The sequence below is a fragment of the Mus caroli genome, unplaced genomic scaffold (genome assembly GCF_978045245.1).
Source record: "Mus caroli unplaced genomic scaffold, Mus_caroli_1 scaffold_6, whole genome shotgun sequence".
Classification (NCBI taxonomy): domain Eukaryota; kingdom Metazoa; phylum Chordata; class Mammalia; order Rodentia; family Muridae; genus Mus; species Mus caroli.
Genome location: NW_028227261.1, coordinates 126466806 through 126487628, shown reverse-complemented (window position 1 = coordinate 126487628; position 20823 = coordinate 126466806). Strand labels below are relative to the sequence as shown.

Here is a 20823-nt window from a genome sequence, read left to right as displayed (position 1 = left end):
AATATTATGAAACAGTGGTAGGATACACTATAATTTTTAACACCAGGGATTTATTTAATAAAATCCACCTAAAGCACACATGAAAAGTTATAGAATTTTAAAGAAATAAACTAAATTCTTTATAGTAAAAATAGAAAAATTAACAAATCATTAAATTCTATGTATTAGTTGATGTGATAACTATGTGAATACATCTTCTGAGAGGAGTTCAGAATTCATTCTTTTATATGATATTAATATTTTATGTCATTAAATATTGTACATATAAAATTATGGTTTTAAATTCTAGTCATGTTGAGCATATAAGATAAAATGACTTCATTAATTTTCTTAATATTTATCTCAAAACTTTCCTTGGTGGTTTGAATACGTTTGGCCCAGGAGGGGCAATATTAGGAGGTGTGGTCATGTTGGAGGAAGTGTGTCACTGTTAGGGTGGGCAATGATACACTCCTCCTAGCCACATGGAAGTCAGTCTTCTCCTCTATGCCTTTGGAACAAGATGTAGAACCCTCAGCTCTTTCTCCAGTGCCATGTCTGCCTGGGCACTGCCATGCTCTTGCCTTGATGATAATTGACTGAACCTCGGAGTATATAAGTCAGCCTCAATTAAATGTTGTTCTTATAAGAGTGACTTTGGTCATGGTGTTTGTTCACAGCAGTAAACCCCTAAGAGACTCAGAAACTTTAGAAGCATTTAATGAACTATCTATGCTCAATACAAGAAGGTAGATATGAATTCATATTGTTAAAAATAATCTTGGTTGGTGACAGCTACACATAAAAAGGCAGCATTTTAGAAATTTAATATTTGATTCTATATACATATTTGATATTTATTATTATTTGACTTTTCCAATCAAAAACTCAAACAATACTATATGAATCATATAAATAAATTTACTTAAAGATGAAGAAGGAAAAATTATTTTTCAGGTATTTACAGATATCACTCTGCCTGTGGGTGAACAAATTTGCTTTATAAAAATTGTAGCTATTATCCATAAGTAAAATTATGCTATTAATGATAAATATTGAAAAATTACTCACCGTCACAATGATTGCCTGCTCATAATCATAAAGCATATTATGTTTTCCTTGCTGAAATAATGCTAACCTGAAGTCAGAGTTATTAGTCATAATCATAATTATTCAAAACCTACAAGAACAGTTCTATTTCATACTGTGATCTATTAAAATTGTAACACGTGTATAATTATCCTTTGTGAAAAACAGGAACTGCCATTTTGTTGACACAAGCTGTAGACTTTGGATTAAAATACATTCATCATTTGTTCAGCTTATTCTATTTTTCAATTTAATTAGGTTTTATTGTAGACTTGTTCAGCACAGGAAAACTATTCACAGAGAATAAACCACCAAATTGCATTCATCTGTAGAAGACCATTTATTGTACATTTACTTTTACGTCTGTGAGCTTATATTTCACGTGCTTATATTTTCAGTAGAATTATTCAGTACTCAGTAAGGAGGTAGTAGATGTATAAAGTGTGGCCTATCAGAAGCCTGTGATAACATGATTTAGAATCATAGTACCCTTGACTAGTTTTCTGAATGCATGCTGATTTATCTATCAGTTATCACAACACATATTTTTTCCAGTGTTTGTCTCTTTTATCTTTATCATCTTACTTTATAATTTACTACTGTTTATACAGAGCACACACCGAGGCACACCTTCCAGTTCTGGTTTCTATACTGTAGTTTTATAATGATTTGAAAGTTTTCTACATTTAAAATGAGTATCACTTGCAGTCCTATTATTACTTAAAATGTTAAAAATTATTTTAGTGAAAAATTTTTATGTAATAAATAAAATGAAAAGGATTATTTGCTTTCCTATTATTTTTATAATCAAGTGAGATTTTTGTTTGAATATTATAGCAGTCTATGATACGATATGTTTGAAGTTCACTTAATATGACAATTTTCTCAACTTGAATTGTGCCTTGACCACTTATTAGTTAAATTTTTAGGAATAACCATAAGACCAAACACAATTGAAAGTACTATACATATTCAAGTGGCTTCTTATTTTTTGAAGTAATCGAAGGCATACAAAAATAAATTTCCTTTTAGACTGAAATGCATTATAAAATTTAAGCCCTCCTCCTTCTTCTAGACCTCTGTTGCTCTAGAAAATGTTTTGGCAGTGGGAGTGATTTAGTAAGCACAGCGAGGGAAAAGGAATCCCTGAAGTGATGGAAGGGACGTTCTTCACTTTCATAAAACCCAAAGAATATCGATGCAGTTGATATTTGAAAATGAGAGCTTTAAAACCACAACACTGCTTTTTTGGCCTAGGTAGCCTTCTTCCAGTAACTCACCCAAATGACAAACACAAAGGGAAAGAGGAGAGGCACCCGGTATATGTTCTCTAGGCCTTTTGGGAAACATGGAATTATTCCTTTGGCCACATACATGAGAATCCACAGGAAGGGTGATATTTTAGACATCAAGTGAATGGGCACTGTTCAGAAAGGAATGCCCGGTAAGTGTTACCACTGCAAAACAGGAAGTGTCTACAATGTCACCTAGCAGGCCGTGGGCATCCTTGTCAACAAGCAAGTTAAGGGCAAGAGTCTGGCCAAGAGGATCAATGTGCGGATTGAGCACATCAAGTGCTTGAAGAGCAGAGACAGCTTCCTGAGGCGGGTGAAGGAGAACAACCAGAAGAAAAAGGAAGCCAAAGAGAAGGGCACCTGGGTGCAGCTGAAGCGCCAGCCTGCACCACCCAGAGAAGCACACTTTGTGAGGATGAACGGAAAAGAGCCAGAGCTGCTGGATCCCATTCCATAGGAATTCATGGCCTAATGTACAAAAAAAGAAGTAAAGGGCCAGGACTGTAAAAACAAACAAAACAAAACAAAACAAAACAAAACAACAACGACAAAACCCACAACACTGTAAGTCAGTTTTAAAAGAAATGTGTCAGAATGATGAAAAACAATATGGCTAAATTATGCTGGGTGGAATAGCCCGGTGCTGTTAAACTAAAACTGATGTCTGAGGATTCATCCACTTGTGTTTGTGGTCAGGTAGGTCATAGAGAACACTCAAACGATATTGTTCATAGTTATACATCTTGTATGTGCATCAGATCTAGTTGATAAGAGCCTGTTACTGAAGAAACTACATTATTGTAGGATCAGGATACAGAAAAATCAAAGTGAACATGAGTTGGACGCTTTCTGGCTGTCGGACAGTGATGTAGTATCAGAAAATACACTGTAGGCTGTTGGTGGAAAGAAGGCATCAACAGTTTTTGTTTGTTTGTTTGTTTGTTTGTTTAAGCAGCTGCTAGCAACTGGTCTGTATATGATGGGCCAGTTCAACAGCCAATCATGGAAGAGGAAGGAGCCATGTGACACTATCTTTTCTTTTGGAATGATGGATTGTGTGATAGAGTTAAAAACTGTCATCATTTGTATGCCTACTGATGAGATCACCATGGTCCAATGAATTATAACAGAGCCATGGTAACACATGTCAAACTCAGCGGGTAACAAGAAAAAAAGAAAGGTTATGCCAATGGGGCTTGTTTGGGGGATGGAAGGAAAGAAAAAAGAAGATGTTGAGAGTGACAGTATTATATTTTTGTGTGAAATTGTCTGAAGATGAAATTTGAAGGCAGAAATATTGAGGCCCTCTAAACTCAGGTTAGTGGCTTAAGGTGTGACCCACAGCACATACTTTTAAATATTTTGAGTTAAGATGTGGGATTGAGGCACAGAGCAACAACACAAATACTGACATATTAGACTCTGCAATTGCTGTGAGTCATGAAACATTCTCCCTATTCATAGAAAAAAAATTCCAACAAGGAAAGAGCTTTAGAGAGCCACAGAAAAGAAACTGTGATTTAATCAATTCTCATGGATTTCATAGATATTCTAAGAGCTGCATTGATTTCACTATGGTAAAATATGAGATATTACAACAATATCTGGAGTTTCAACAGTCAAATATGATTCTTTTGATTCCCTGGTTTTGAATATTACGAATCAGTTGTCAGAACACTTAGCTGTATGACATTCTCTGCCAACTGGATTAAATTTAGTTTTTCTGGTGGATGATGCTGTAAAAAGATGCAGTATTTTGCAAGATATTCTATCCTATGAAGAGTTAACATCTTTTGTGTGAACATTTCTAAGAAGAGAATATTTACTAACCCCATTATTCTTAAAATTCCTACGATTTAAGTTATTAAAATTTAAATGATGTGTAAATAATTGGACCGATGATCAGACAAAATCAAGGCTTGCTGAACAAACATCAGTGTTGGAGTATAGAAATAGAGTTGGATTAAAATACAAAGAGCACAGAACAAATTGACAATATTCATCTTAGGCAGTTGATGTGAGAAGGATTTGATGGATAATATATTTCAAGTCAGAGACTTGTATGAGGCAATCTAAGACAGAGATACAGAATAGGAGTGAGTGGAGTCCTGTAATGAGGACTTTCTTCTTCATAAACCCACTGTGAACTGTAGCTGTAAGTAGCAATGTGACTTTAGAAAATTGTGAGAGAGGTTAAGATCATTTTATTCTATAATTATTTAATTCTTTAAATATATGCTTATGCTTACTTTACAACTATTTTTACCCAGTTAAGCATATTTACTCTTTCAATAAACCAATAGAATCTTTCACTCACACTGCAGCTTTTGAGATGATTGTAAGCTTAAGAATCGCTACTGTTCTAGAGAAATATATTGTATATAGATATGCATTCACATACATACAATAAATAACATTTTTAAAGTTATTCTGGATTTTTTAAAACAAAGAATATTAATCTTTTTAAATTTTCCTAAAAGATTAAAATTATTTGCATATTCATATATTTAATTAATAATTATTGGTGAACAATACCACAAATTCAAAGAAAAATCTCTATGCTTTGCAAATTATACCCAATCAAGATGCTCCTTCAATAAAATGATGAAATTCCTGGTAGATTGAGTCATTTTTTTCTTAACAAGAGAAGAAAAAAATATATTGAGAAATAAGGATGAACAAAGGAGAAAAACTGCATTATTGGTACCATATGGTGAAGAGTATGTCATCCACAGAGGATGTCTTGAAATTAGAGTTGCTATAACCTTGCTCACATAGTTCTCACAAGATTGAAGCCTTTATTATTATTATTATTATTATTATTATTATTATTATTATTATTATTATTTATTATATATTTTCTCTCTTACATTTCAAATGTTATCCCTTTTCCTGATTTCCCCTCTTAAAACCCCCTATCTCATCCCCCCTACTCCTGCTTCTATGAGGGTATTCCCCCACCCATCCACCCATTGCTTCCCTATTCTGACATTCCCCTACACTGGGGCATCGAGCCTTCAAAGGACCAAGGGCCTCTCCTCCCATTGATGTCTGACAAGTCCATCCTCTGCTACATATGCAGCGGGAGCCATGGATTGCTTTATGTGTATTCTTTGGTTGGTGGTTTAGTTCTTTTGAAGCTGGGGAGGGGGAAGGGGAGGGTCTGATTGGTTCATAATGTTGTTCCTTCTATGGGTCTGCAAACACCTTTAGCTCCTTCAATCCTTTTTCTATGCCTCTATTGGGAACCCTGTGCTCAATGGTTGACGGCAAGCATCCACCTCTGTTAACCTTCATTTGTGGAATGGCTGGGGTCATAAAGCAGGGTAGGGAATTATGAGGAACTACCAATGCTCATGAGATCTGTCTTTTAGGATATATTAACATACATGACTAAAAGTTATAGAGGGGTGAGATTTGTCACTCGTACAAGGCATGGTTCTATAGGTAGCAATTTAGTCATACTTCTATAAATTAACCTCTCACCCATATGTCTCTAGAAGCCCTTCATTCATGTTTTTGTAAGTGACCCTTTGTCAGTGTTTCTATGGGAACACCCTTTTTATCATGCTCTTGGAATTAACTCCAATTATATTCATTGGCTCACTAATCTGACTTAAATAGAATAATTTCTTTCTTCCATCACTGGTACCCCATCTGAAGTTAACAAATCTTTTTCATTTCCCCAGAAAAAGGCATGTTAACTTAAAGAAATATAAATTTGCATATCTTCTAACACAGTATCATTATCCTCATGAATTATTGTTCTTCATTTTATTAGGATTGTTTGTCTCTGCACTTGTTTTTCTATAATTCACCACAGGTTTTCTACATACTATAGGATAGGATATTTACTACAACAATAGCTGAATTAAATACCTGCAAAATTTGAAGCTTTTAAAATACCCATGGAAAGAATTACAGAGACAATGTTCCGAGCAGAGCATGAAGGAACGACTGCCACACTTGGGGATCCACCCCATAAACAACCACCAAACCCAGACACTAGGCAGATGCCAACAAGAGCCTGCTGACAGGAGCCTGATATAGCTGTCTCCTTTGAGGCTCTGCCTGACAAATACAGATGTGGATGCTCACAGTCATCCATTGGATGGAGCACAAGGTCCCCAATGAAGGAGCCAGAGAAATACCCAGGGACCTGAAGGGGACTGAAGCCCCAAAGAAGGAACATCAATATGTACTAACCAGTACCCTCAGAGTTCCTTGGAACTATACCACCAATCAAAGAAAACACATGGTGGAACTTGTGGCTCTGGCTATATATGTAGCAGAGGATGGCCTAGTTGGTCATCAGGGGAGGAGAGACTCTTGGTCCTGTGAAGGCTCTATGCCCCAGTATAGGGGAATGCTAGAACCAGGAAAGGGAGTGGGTGGGTTGGGGAGCACGGGGAGGGGGAGGGAATAGGGGATTTTCAGAGGGAAACTAGGAAAGAGTTTGAAATGTAAATAAAGAAAATAATTATATAAGGCCATCCTCTGCTACATATGTATCTGGAGTCATGGCTCCCTCGATTTATACTCTTTGGTTGGTGGTTTAGTCCCTGTGAGCTCTTGGTGGTCCAGTTAGTTGATATTATTCTTTGAATGGGGATGTAATATTAGCTTAGTGTGCTAATGTTACGTAAATGTTATATGTTCATATTAAATAATTAAATAACCTAAAAGAAGAATAGCCTTGCCAGTTATTATTATCCATAACTTATTTAATTTACTGCTAGTGAACTTGGAAATAAAGAAGTTATATAATCAGCTGTAACTTAACCAGCACTTTGAACACTGTGTATCAGAAGGTTGGACTGCTGAGCTGAAATAACTTGACATAAAGCTGGTTCTTAATGATAGAACATGCTCAGAAATTCAACAAATTATACTATCATTTTCCATATGAGTGAAGAGCAAAATAATACATTTTAACGATAGCAACTCTGGCAATTAACAAAAAATAAAGCTGAAAGCTTGTTTTCCCAACAAGTATACCACAGAGAAATGAGCCCCTTTTCTATTAACCAAATCCCATCACAAAATATAGAATTGCATTGCTGTGTATTGAAAAAAAAAAAAACTACTCCTCCTACAACCTCAGATTCATATAATGAAAGGCCCAGTGGAATAGACTCAATAAATGAGCCATAATTAATTTCCAATGGGTGCATATGGATGAGGTTGAAATTGTAATGTGGTTTTAGAAGATGGATGAGAAACAGAAGAAGAAAATGGAAGAGGACAGACTTTCTTTCCTTTCTCCCTCTCTACATGAATAAAATGAAGAAAAGACATTGGAACCTAATAAAATAACACTCACTAGGAAAGACTCTCTTGCCATCTTGTTCTTAGGATATCAGTCTTCAGAATTCTGACAAATTAAATTCTATTTTGACCCACTATTTTGTGATATTTTTGGTGTTCTGCGAAGGTTGTGATTGTCAATTTTAATGGATTTTATAATGGTATTTCCAGAAAGGTATAACAGGGCAGGAAGGCTCACCATGTATGTAGCTGGCACCATATTATGGATTTGGAATCCAGACTGTATAAAATGGCAAAGCAAGTCGATCATCAGTGTTCATCTCCCTCTGCTTCCTGACTGGAATACTAAGCTAACTTAAGCTCCTAACATCATAAGTGTACTCTTGAAGCATGAGCAAAAATTAACTCTTTCTTTCTGAAGTGACTTTTGTCAGTCTTTTAGTCCCAACAAAGTGTAGGTTAACTTATACAAAAGGAGTATAGCTAGAAGTAGAGTGGGACAGCTGCTGTGACAAACCTAACCATGTGGTTCTGTGTCTTTAGGGAATATTTTCTTGGATGGTATGTGGGACCATACCATCCAAGGCTAGAAAAACCCTATAAGGCAGTAAGAGCTTGATGAGAGGGGGCTGTAGAGAGGGCTCCGTGGTTAAGAGCACTGACTGCTCTTCCAGAGGTCCTGAGTTCAGTTCCTAGAAACCACATAGTGGCTCACAACCATCTGTAATGGGATAGATGCCCTCTTCTGGTGTGTCTGAAGACAACAACGGTGTGCTCATATAAATAAAATAAACAAATAATTCTTAAAAAAAAAAAAAAAGAGCTTGATGAGCCAATCAACTTGGAGTTTAGACCATTATGCTGGGAAGGACACTGTGGAGGCCTGGCTTGTGGTTTCAGAAGGATATAGAGTGACTATCATCAGAACTGGGCTAAAGCCTTTCTTGATAAATTATTGCAGAGAATCTCACCATTTTATTACAATTTTCTAAAACCACATGTAAGACTCAATTTAAAAGTAATGGACTAATTTGAGGGTGGAGGACATCTTAGGATAGAATACCACTCAGGTTGTTAGAGCTACTTCTCACTGTTCCCATACAGCTCTGCAATGAGGAGAGAGAGAGAGAGAGAGAGAGAGAGAGAGAGAGAGAGAGAGAGAGAGAGAGAGAGAGAGAGAGAGAGAGAGAGAGAGAGAGAGAGGAGAGGAGAGACACAGATACAGAGAAACACACAGACAGACACAGAGATAGGAACACAGAGAGAGACACACACACCACACAAATACACAGAGACAGAGAGAGACAGAGAGAAGAAAGCAGAGATATGGAACAGAAGGACATACACTTTGCAATTTTTAGAAAGGAAAACATATGAGGTTAAAGTTATAGAAAAGGCAGGATTAGTACTACTAAAGAGAAACTGCAAAGAAATTCTGCAAAGAAATGATAGTTGTCTTATTCATTCATTGAAGGAAAATTCATTTAAAAGTAGTGATCCTTAACTAAGACTTTGATTAAAGTGTTCTACACCTAAGGAAGTGTTCTACAGCATCAGTCTCAAGGACACTGTTGTCACTCTGGGAAGTTTAGGAACATCTTGAGGTGGCAACAGCATTGTCCACAAAATGCAAAATGATACATGCAAAATAGGTGTTTTGTGAAGGCTACCAAGGTTCTAGAAAGCCATTAAAGCCAATAAATAGTATGTGGTGTGGCACTCACTCTGAGAAGCCTTGAGAACCTACTGTGTAACACTGTAAATATGAAGCCTAAGTTGCACCAAGGATACCATGATGTTAGAGATGCTATAACCATGTGGTATGCATCCAAATCTGCAAGCACAGGATATAGCTGGTCTCAGAGGAAGGTTATATGTACTACTGGAGAGATTAGAAATAACATCATTGGAGCCCAGAACATGCTATCACCACCTCAGACACTCAAGATATAGGATATGATTCTTTCACTATTGGACTGTAGTTTTGCTCTTTCTTTCCTTGATATGCTCCAGTTCCTCCTTGGAAAATAGAAATGTGTACTCCATGTGGAAATATGTACCATGATATTTGTGGTTTTTTTTTTGAACTACTGCTCACTATTCAAAGATTGCCTATGTCTCATAAGAAACTGAGCACTTTATGGGACATTTTAGCTTATTGATTGAATACACTTTGCATGAGAAGACAACACTAACCTGTGGGGACAAAGATTTTAATTATTTTTAATTATAATGATTACTCTACATTTTCAAGATTTAGTTGATAAGATTTAGTATCATCCATCCATGAGGATGGATTCAGACAGGTTTAACATAAAAACATAAAACCCATATTCAACACAGGGTGCACCATACCAAAGACTGATCTCAGGGACTTAGTAAGACGAATTCCTACTGAGTACCAGATGTCATAAACCATTGCTTCTTGACTTGAGATGCAATGTGAAGAGCACCTCAAGATTCTGTCTCCATGGTGCTCCCACAAGGGACAGTAGTCTAGAACTGTGATGTAGCATCAGCACTACACTTTTGAACTTGTTTTGTTCAGATGTTTTGTTTTGTTGATGTGAAAAGTAACAATTTCATAGCCCAGGATAATATACCAATCTGGAGAAGGTAGGAAGAATTTTTACATAACCTTCTTATAGAATAAATTAGAAATTAAAGAAATTTATCTTTGGCTCATTATTTTTAACTAGTTTTTAATTAAACAATTTAGTAGCAATATGCAAGTTGTTATACCTTATTTTCCAAAATTACTTAGTAACTAAAATTTTTATAATTATTTTTGTAAACTTCCTACAGTGATTTTTGACAGTCTACATTGCATATGTGACTGAAACACATGATGAACATTTCCTTGTCTATAGGCCAAAGCCCAGATTTTTTGATTGACCTATTCAAACTTTGATTGAGCTATTTAAACTTTTAGTCTACTTTAAGGAAATAATCTTTTATAGGAACAAATATTGTATGCGGTTCACAGATGGAGAAGATTAATCTACAAAATGATTTATGCAATAGACATTTAACTAATACTAAACCTGAATAGGCATTAAGTGTATCAAAGTAAGTTGTAGTTCTTAATACAAAACTTGACTAATTTAAGCAAAAACTCAATGAAAAATCAATTATTATAGTAGCTACTAATTCACTTACTCAATACCATTTGAAAATTTCCTTTTCATAATGTAGTATAATCTCTAGAATCACTTGTAAAAGTAATACATTTTAAAAGAACTGTTACCCATTCCCTAAAAAAATTATCTGATTTGAGAAGATATCAAGATAATTTGAAGAATTGCTAGAAATTTTGAAAGATGTAAGTTGTAAACATCTACTATAAAATATTTTATGAATAATTCATTAGAAAACCTGATGAGTGTGTTTTTCATTTTTATTGGCTATTTTCTATATTTACATTTATATCCCCCTTCCCCCATTCCTCCCTCCAGGAATCACCCTATCCCATTCTCCCTCCCCTGCTTCTATGATGGTGTTCCCAATCTGTTGTTTGCCATTTTGTCTTATTGACAGTGTCCTTTGCCTTACAGAAGCTTTGCAATTTTATGAGGTCCGATTTGTTGGTTCTTTATCTTACAGCACAAGCCATTGCTGTTCTGTTCATGAATTTTTTCCCCTGTGCCCATATCTTTGAGGCTCTTCCCCACTTTTTCTTCTATAAGTTTCAGTGTCTCTGGTTTTATGCCGATTTCCTTGATCCACTTAGACTTGAGCTTTGTACAAGGAGATAAGAATGAATTAATTCAGCTGGGCCTGGTGGTACACGCCTTTAATCCCAGCACTCGGGAGGAAGAGGCAGGCGGATTTCTGAGTTCGAGGCCAGCCTGGTCTACAAAGTAAGATCCAGGACAGCCAGGGCTATATGGAGAAACTCTGTCTCCAAAAACCAAAAAAAAAAAAAAAAAAAAAAAAAAAAAGAATTAATTCATATTCTTCTACATGCTAACTGCCAGTTGAGCTAGCACTATTTGTTGAAAATGCTGTCTTCTTTCCACTAGATGGTTTTAGCTCCTTTGTCAAGGATCAAATGATCATAGGTGTGTGGGTTCATTTCTGTGTCTTCAATTCTATTCCATTGATCTACCTGTCTGTCACTGTAGCAATACCATGCAGTTTTTATCGCAACTGCTTTGTAGTGCAGTTTGAGTTTGTGAATGGTGATTCCAGCCTAGGTTCTCTTATTGTTGAGAAAAGTTTTTGCTAACCTAGGATTTTTTTGTTCCAGATGAATTTAAAAATTTCCCTTTTTAGGCCCTGAGATTTCTAAAGTCCATGCTTAAAACAGGTATACAAACATGCTCTCTGATTATACATCACTATGTAGCTAGTAGCTACCAATCCAGTGTTTTTCTTTCATACTGTCTTGTTTCCCACTATCATGACAATGTTTAAAACTCTGAAACTATAAGCAAACTCCCACTTAGTGCTTTCTCTTACAATAGTTGCCTGGGCCATGGTGTCTCCTCACAACAATAATATAGTGAGCGACTAAAACCGATGTGAAATCTAAAACACCGAAACTGATAGAAGAAAACATAGGCAGTAACCTAAATTATATAAGTATAGAAAGGAAATTAAGATTCTATTTTCCCATGCTTTTCACTTTTCGGTCAAATAATGACAAATGGAATATCATAAAACATACTTAAAGAAATAATCAGTTGGGCAAAGAGAACTCCCACAGAATGGGGAGACTCATTGTCAGATATATATGTATCTGACATAGAAATATATATATATATATATATATATATATATATATATATATATACACACATGTATGTATATATATACATACATATGTGTATATATACATACATGTATATGTGTATATATATGCATATGTATATACATACATATATGACAGAATTAATATCAAGAAAATGTAAAGAAGATTTTTTTAAAAATTAATAAAATAGCCAATCAATCCATCAATAAAGGCAAATAACCTATTTAAAAATTAGTGTGGGACCTGAACAAAGAGTTCTCAAAAGAAGAAAAGAATGTCAAGAATTTCTCAAATGTTGTCCATCATACAAATGTGGGAGATGATGTGGGGAAAAGAGTACCATCATTAGTGGTGTTGGGATTTCAAACTGAGTTAGCCACTCTCCTGACCACAGTCTCAAATTGCTCCACTCCTCGCAGATCTCCCCACCTTCCCTCTCTCCCAGATATACTCCCTCTTCATTTTCTATTCACAAAAGAGCAAGTCCCTAAGAGACTGCAACCAAACAAGACAAAATAATACAATAAGAAAAGGCAAAAGCTCTCTTATTAAGGCAAGAGAAGGCAATGCAATATGTGGAAACTTCTGCTTGAGTCAGGACTACATCCATAAAGTCTACTCAACATGATCTAAACAAGGTCACCAGTAGACATGCTAAAGGTGACATGGGACAGCACATTGGGAATCAATATTTTGCAACAAAGCACTGAAGGATACTGATAGTGGGAGAAATAATGTTTTCCTGTAATTAAATGGCCAGTCTTGAGAACATACATAGAATAACATTATACATACTATGCAGGTTATATTTGCAAATATACACATATACACACACACACACACGTGTGTGTATGCATACACATATATTCATTTCAAAATATTAATGAATAAAAAAGCATGAATTAGGCATACAGCAAGAATGGTAATATTGGGACATCTAAGGGAAGACAAAAAAAGAGAGAAAGTGCCAGGGGGTGGTGGCACACTTGGGAGGCAGACAGATTTCTGAGTTCAAGGCCAGCCTGATCTACAAAGTGAGTTCCAGGATAGCCAGGGCTACACAAAGAAACCATGTCTTAAAAGAGAGAAAGAGAGAGAGAGAGAGAGAGAGAGAGAGAGAGAGAGAGAGAGAGAGAGAGAGAGAGAGTGTATGTACTGTATTCACCATCAAAAATAAAAGAAAATAGGAAGTCAAAATTGTAATCAATTGGAAAACATAGGAATTATTGTTTAGGCAATCAATTTCAGCACATATAATATTTATCTTTATATAAATATGTCCATAAATTTGTACTAGCATTCCTTTTATGTTTATGATTTTTAAGGCATGAATAAAATAGTTTTCGTTAAAAAAAAAAAAACCATGAATTGCTGGGCAGTGGTGGTGCATGCCTTTAAACACAGCACTTGGGAGGCAGAGGCAGGTGGATTTTTGAGTTTGAGGCAAGTCTGGTCTACAGAGTTAGTTCCAGGACACCCAGGACTATACAGAGAAACCCTGTCTCAAAAAAAATATGAATTTTTGTTCAGAACAATCAAAGAATTGTTTAATAACAGAATTTGAATTTTTGTGTTCTAAAACTTTCTCCTTTTTCCTAAATAAAGTTAGCTCTGGCAGATATCTCATGTATGGAATATTGTATTTTTTAAAGGAATGCTCAGGCTTTAACCCTCATGACAAGGAAAGAGAATTATCAGTGCTGCTCATATGAGCAACAGTCATGTGTGGACACACAGGTGACTGACACAAGCTTCAGAGACACTGCCTGGTGACATCTGAGAAAGATTACCCAGCAAGAATTAGCCCTTACTGTGGTGCATTCACAATATCTATGCCAAATACAAAGTACAAAAGGTGTATTCAATACATGAAGCACAAAGAAAAATGAATGGAACAATGCTGGTTTCTCCTCTACAAACTACTCAGGGTATGAACTTATGTATTGTTTTCTGGCTTCCATGCTTGCTTAATATGTCAAAGCATCCCTCTAAATGAAAAAATCCTATTCCTGTATTATATCATGGTTCATGCCACAGCTAACACTATATAGAGTTGAAAACCAAGTCATTTATATAAATTATATGTAATCAATTTTATGTTACTAATTTAAATAAAATTTCAGTACCACTTTTCACTTAGGTTGAAAAAGAACAATAAGTAGACACAGAGTGAATAAAAAGCAAATAAAAGTTCAGTATGCTGAAACTGAAAACACATAACACATTTTCCAAAATTTCATTTTGAGATCCTTTGTCCTTTAATAATGCTGAATGACCATTTTATTTATTCAAGGTTTTCTTAAAAAACTTTTCTCAATCTACTGATCTTAAACTATCCATATGCTTACATTTAAATGTATTTATATGTGCAATAGTCTTACATGGCAATGACACAGGCAATATATAAAATGATAACTCAACTTGGACGACCTTGACACTATACCTCTACCCCCCTCCCCCCCCCCCCACACACACAAATACACATACACTCACTCAAAACACTATAGGAAAGATACTTCTGTTGCTGATGAGCAGAAATCTCTTCTGCTACTATCCTGTTTTCACTTTGGGACCAACACCATGGGAAATGTTTTTGCTTGCTGTGTTTTTGATAATGCAAATGCATAAGCTCATTAGAGTACAGCATACAACATTCTCATTGTATTTTCTACCTTTTGTGAGCAAGATCAGAGCCTTTCAGAATGGAGAAGAAAAAGGGAAGATATAGCTGAGGTAAGAGTAACATTAATTCCTCTATGCTAACATCTTCCTATTGGTGATTATTGTCATATTGTAGTCAAATTATGAAGTATAAAATATAAAGGTAAGCAGAAATAGTGACCACCAACATAATCATTTATTATATTTTATTCCATTAATAAACTTTATGTTATATTCACTTTTAAAACAGTTTGTGGATTATGCACTACACATAAGTGAGTAAAATCACACACCAATATCACTACCAAGTTCCTTTAATAGCAATTTATAGAATCTAGAAAGAGGTTCTGATTACAGACTTCAAATTTTCATGTGTTGATACTTCACAATCTGTCTACAAGAAATTAACACTATGAATATTCAGAATATCTTTTGATTTTCATATTCCAATATAATGGATTCATACTATATTAGAATATTAAATTATATATATATTCATTTTGAAATCTTTGTTACTTGATTTTATTGTGAACTTTGTTTTTAAAGAATTGCATTTTTATTTCAGAAAACATAGTTTTCTGAGTTTTATCTTTATAGTGCCTATAGGATAAACTCATTATGCTTATTTTATAGCTAGGAATATACAATTTACTATTTTGATTCTTATAACAGTGTCATTTATAAAAGAGAAAAGCATGGATAGGAAGTCTTATTCTTAAATGATGACTATCCCTTGTAAAAGGAATGTGTGCAACACTTTGTCCATGCCTCCTGGGCAAAGTTGGAATCAAGTTAGAAATCACCACAGTCACTACTCTCATTGTTTATTCCAGAGACGCCTTACTATAACACTGCCAAAAAGATAAGAAAGCACTGAAAATGGCACTAAATTTGAACCTGAGAACTACAGGCAACTAGTTCATGCTGCAGTATCTAACCACTGGTTATTATTTTATGTCTATATATTTATTGGTTATTTTATTTATTTACATTTCAATTGTTATCTTTTCCCCAGTTTCCCCTCTGCAAATCTCCCTATCTGCCCCACTCCCTCCTGTTACTAGGAGGAAGCGCTCCTACTCACCCACCTACTCCTGCCTCACTACCCTAGCATTTCCCTACATTGGGGTATTGAGCCTTCACAAGACCAGGAGCCTCCCCTTACATTCATATCCAGCTGGAACTATGGGTCACTCTATGTGTATTCTTTGGTTGGTGGTTTAGTCCCTGGGTGTTTTGTGGGGTCTGGTTCATTCACATTGTCTTTACCTGTTACACACAGTTGTTAAAATACCATTACTAATTTGATTTATGCATTTGCTATTGTGTTTAGACAAGACTAAATGGTTGACTTTAGCTCTTCAACATCTGTTTAAAAGGTATAATAGAAATTGGTGCCAAATGTCAAAATCTTGTTCTCATGGCTCAGAACTTAAGCTTGTGTTGATCTAAAAAACTATGAAGAGGAGATCTCCTTTACTTCATGCAGACTTGCATATGGCTGCCTGCATAAAGACTGAAAATAAACTATGGTGTTTAAGAAGTACACATATGCCACATAGTGGTGGCACACACCTGTAATCCAAGCACTCAGAAGGCAGAGGCAGGCAGATCTCTGAGTTTGAGGTTAGTGTGTTTTGCAAAGCAATGTCCTGAACAGTTGGGGCAACAAGGAGAAATCCTGTCTCAAAGCAAGAACAATAGGCAAAAAGTAAACAAACAAACAAACAAACAAACAAAAATAAAACAACAACAACAACAAAAACCAAACAAACCATGATTTCTATCATAGAAGTGAGACATACAGTCTAGAATCTATGGAATAAAGAATGTGTTCACTTATCTGCCCCCGGAGCTCTTGACTCTAGCTGCATATATATCAAAAGATGGCCTAGTAGGCCATCACTGGAAAGAGAGGCCCATTGGACATGCAAACTTTATATGCCCCAGTGCAGGGGAATGCCAGGGCCAAAAAGTGGGAATGGGTGGGTAGGGGAGTGGGGGGGAGGGCATGGGGGACTTTTGGGCTAGCATTGGAAATGTAATTGAGGAAAATACGTAATAAAAAAATAATAAAAAATAAAAAATAAAAAAAATAAAAAAAAGAATGTGTTCACTTATCTGGGAACATCACAAAAGTTCCTTCTGCTTTCTGTAGTGTGGCATTTGCCAAATAAGTTAATATTGTAAATACTTTAGGAAGATTGTAAAACTTTGCTTTATTTTAAGCCTGGCATTATTCCATGTAAAACTACAAAGTAAGAATAGACTCTGAGAAGAAAATGGAACGTAACAGGAATTACAGACCATTATGAACTGTCATGTGTGCTGTGAACTAAATTCAGGTCCTCTGCAAGGGAGCTAAATGCTTTAAATAGCTGAGCCAGCTCCCTAGTTCTTCTCTAAGCTGTCCTGGTGTCCTTTGCTGATGTACAGCATTTTGTGGCAATGGACATTGAGAAGATAATCTGTTTTTCTCATTCCTCCTATGCAAGTGCTATATCATCCAGAAGCCTTGGCATAGGGATATACAAAGTGACATCTAATTACATATCTAAATTTATATTATTTATATTAGTTGTATGAAAATTCCCCATAATGTGTTTTGATCATACTATCCCCCAATCTAATCTTAGATACACATTTTGTCCACCCACCAAACTTTGTATGCTCTTTTTCTTTATACCCACAAGTCCTATTGTGCTGACTATAAACTATTAATACATGGCCTTCCACTGGAGTATAGTTAACTTCTCAGGGATAGACACTTAAAGTAAACTGACTCTTTTTTTTTATCTTTAAGACTTTAGATTTTTTTAAATATTTTTATTACATATTTTCCTCAATTACATTTGCAATGCTATCCCAAAAGTCCCCCATCCCCTCCCACCCCACTTCCCTACCCACCCATTCCCATTTTTTTGGCCCTGGCATTCCCCTGTATTGGGGCATATAAAGGTTGCAAGTCCAATGGGCCTCTCTTTCCAGTGATGGCCTACTAGGCCATCTTTTGATACATATGCAGCTAGAGTCAAGAGCTCCGGGGTACTGGTTAGTTCATAATGATGGGAAACTGACTCTTTTCCAGGAGTTATCTTCTGCCAATAGTTCCTTGGCTAAAAGTAGAACATAATTCCAAATTCCCTTTACTTGATAGAATTTTGTCGGGCTAGAGCTTACATGGGTCTTCTGCAGCCTGTCATAAACACTTAAGTTTGTATATGCTTGGGTCTGGAGAAATGGTTCCTTGTAATCATCTACCTTCTCTGGTAAGGTTAGTGCTTATGATCTATGTAATCTTCAAGTTGAACAGACATATAATTGAACATTTAGAAAAGAGAGATAAGTGAGCCATAGAAAGAGCAGAGTAACACATTTCTTCCTCCAGTGTAAGAGGGGTGCAAAGGCTGAGAGTTTGCTCAGTCTTCTGTATTTCTGTAAGGTCTCTGTGCCCTTGCTCCCTGGATATTGGTTTTCTTTAGCTACCCATCCCTGATCTTTCCACCCTTTTCTCCTCACAATGTCTTAAAAAAAGCTGCTATTTCAGGACACTCACTTTAACTTTCCTTTCCTATTTGCCTAGTGTCTTAGAAGATGGCCAAGTGGTGACTTTGAGAAACCTTGAAACAAGTTTGTCTCATCTTGAATAATATGGAAGAGAAGGAGAAAGAAGTCTTGAGTCACAGTGGTCCTTGGCTGCCCACATTCCCTAATCTGTGTGAGTGGGCATCTTTCAGATATCTATCCAAGGAGAGGCTGGATCATGTACTAGCATTTCCTCTGTTAGCCTTTTTTCGGGGCCCAAAGCACCATATTTTTCCTGTTCACAGGGACTCAGGCCCATGTCCCCAGTAGTTCTATTTTTATTGTAAAACATTTGGTGCTGCCACTCCTCAAGACCCTTGGTTTACCAGAAGAACTATTTTTTTTTTTTACCTGAAGTATTCAACCTCTTAAATGTGCTAAAAGCTGCATTTACCAAGGCTTCTGATCACACCGTACTATGTGATAGGTGGCATTCTTCTCTGGTCTCTGGTGGTCCTTTAATACAAGGCTAGGACATATCCAATGGTTAGTAATTCACTCCAGTTTAAACAGGTAGAGAGAGTGAGTCAAATGCAAAACTGAGGGAGGTAGGCTCCAGGCCATTCTGCTATTGTGCCAAAGGGCCAACAGTATACTGGATGATCCTAGAACCCTATATTCATTATAAGAAATTTCTAAGAAGTCCAGATTTGGGTTCTGCCTCATTTGAGGGACCAGATGTCTACAAATTGAGAAAGTCTCCAAGGGTTAATCATTTGCAGAAATCCCAGAGAAACCATATATATCATATATATATGATTCCATATATATATGAATATCATATATAGTCCATGAGAATAAATCAAGTTCAAAAATCACAATTGTGCACAGTAGCACAATATTCTTCTTGTCTGCAATTATCTCATGAACTAACTACTGGGCTCCAAAGGACCTGGGCTCCTCTTTTTCTCTGGTTAGACCATTCATAAGAAACATAATTTTCTAATAGGCTGTGTCTAACTACCCTCAACACTTCCTACTGTCATTGGTGGTTAGCCCAAATTCCTGGCAATTCTAGGAGTTTTCATGTTACTCAAACCAATACCACATGGAAGACAGACACATTGCAAGTGTACGTAGCTAGTAGCTGAAGACATGGAATTGGCACACTCTAGACCACAATGTCTGTGTGCCGGCCATAAGGAAAATCCTGAGAAGATTTCTCCTAAATCACAGTGGTGTTACCTTAATCAAAACTGATTTTTTGGTACCAGCAGACAAGTCTTAATTGTGCCAACAAGGCAAAGCTTGTACTTTAATGCTGATCCCTTGTTAATCACATCTGATTCGGTAGCACCATCTGAACAGAAATCACAAATTTCTTTACTAGATATTTTCTTTATTTATATTTCAAATATTATCCCCTTTCTTAGTTTCCCCTCTGAAAATTCCCTATCCCCTCCCCCTGCTCCCCAACCCACCTACTCCCATTCCTCAAAATTTTACATAAATGGTACTGATAGTATCTTTACTTCCTTTTGAAATGTCACAAGCTGGACTTAACATTCCATTTTTCAGTCACAACTAACAAGCAAGGTTGATCCTCCCTCACCAGGTTGGACTCTGGTGCCTACCACATGTCTATACTTTGTGTTATACAAGTACTGTTTATGAAAATTTCACACCTGTGATTTGGCCCCAAGATTGGTGTCAGCCATCAGTAACATGAATCTGGTTACATAGAGCTTGTAGGTTTGTTTAGACTTGTTCAGTATTTGTGGGGCATGCTCAGAGCCTTTAGTCAGAGCCATGGCAAGTTTACCACTATATTGCCCAATTTTCAACCAGACCTATATATCTACTACATCTAAGGCAATCACAGTAGGGTGAATTCTATAGGGAAAGTCCTAAAATCAGCAATAATGGGACAAGAACATCTAATTGGGAAAGAAATTTCTCATAGTTCCAAAGATAGAAGGGTCCAAGTATGAGGACAATTTGGGTCTGTAAGATAACAAGATCCTCTCACCGATTCCCTGGTCATAGTAGCCAGGCTAGAGTCACAGAAATAGGTATTTCCCATTTGAGTCATAAAAGTAGAACTAGATGATATACTCCTCTTAACCATGAGAAATAAAGACATAGAAAATCACCACAGGTACTTGCAACTCAGCAGTATGACTCCGGGGTCCTAGTACTTAAGCCCTGCTGTTTCTTACTGACATTGCAGAATTGAGTAATTTCATCTATAAC

General features: G+C 36.1%; 1 pseudogene; it reads left to right on the top strand.

Moving 5' to 3' along the window:
• Positions 1 to 2352: 2352 nt before the first annotated feature.
• Positions 2353 to 2835, top strand: LOC147004396 (large ribosomal subunit protein eL21 pseudogene; annotated as a pseudogene).
• Positions 2836 to 20823: the final 17988 nt, after the last annotated feature.